Source organism: Sinocyclocheilus grahami, unplaced genomic scaffold (genome assembly GCF_001515645.1).
Source record: "Sinocyclocheilus grahami isolate Dianchi unplaced genomic scaffold, SAMN03320097.WGS_v1.1 scaffold405.1, whole genome shotgun sequence".
Lineage (NCBI taxonomy): Eukaryota > Metazoa > Chordata > Actinopteri > Cypriniformes > Cyprinidae > Sinocyclocheilus > Sinocyclocheilus grahami.
This window is the reverse complement of record NW_015505584.1, coordinates 742,777-743,080: the sequence shown is the minus strand read 5'-3', so window position 1 is coordinate 743,080 and position 304 is coordinate 742,777. Positions and strand designations below refer to the sequence as shown.

The 304-nt window shown below is 43.1% G+C and overlaps 1 protein-coding gene across 1 annotated transcript in view; it reads right to left on the bottom strand.

The window, feature by feature from the left end:
- Positions 1–304, bottom strand: part of LOC107550661 (probable phospholipid-transporting ATPase IF) — a 54,979-nt gene that overhangs the window by 54,056 nt on the left and 619 nt on the right. The gene's annotated exons all lie outside the window — the stretch shown is intronic.

The following is a 304-nucleotide window of genomic DNA, read 5'->3' as shown; positions in this document are numbered from 1 at the left end:
ACACACACACACACACACACACGCGCGCGCGCACGGTGTGACTGCGCTCCACCGAGACGACTTCTGACTGACAACATCCCGGAAGTGACGTCACCGCGGCCGGGCGCGTCACACCCACTCCTCGTTGTGCTAATCATAGACATATAAATATTAGGTATTTATATGTCTATGGTGCTAATGCGTTAACCAGTGGTGTAATGTAATCTGTACTTGAGTTTTAATATGTCTGTCAACTTTCACCTTACGAAAATTAACCATGGTTTTATAAAAAACGTAAAAGTGTAGTAACCTTTTTTTTTTTTTT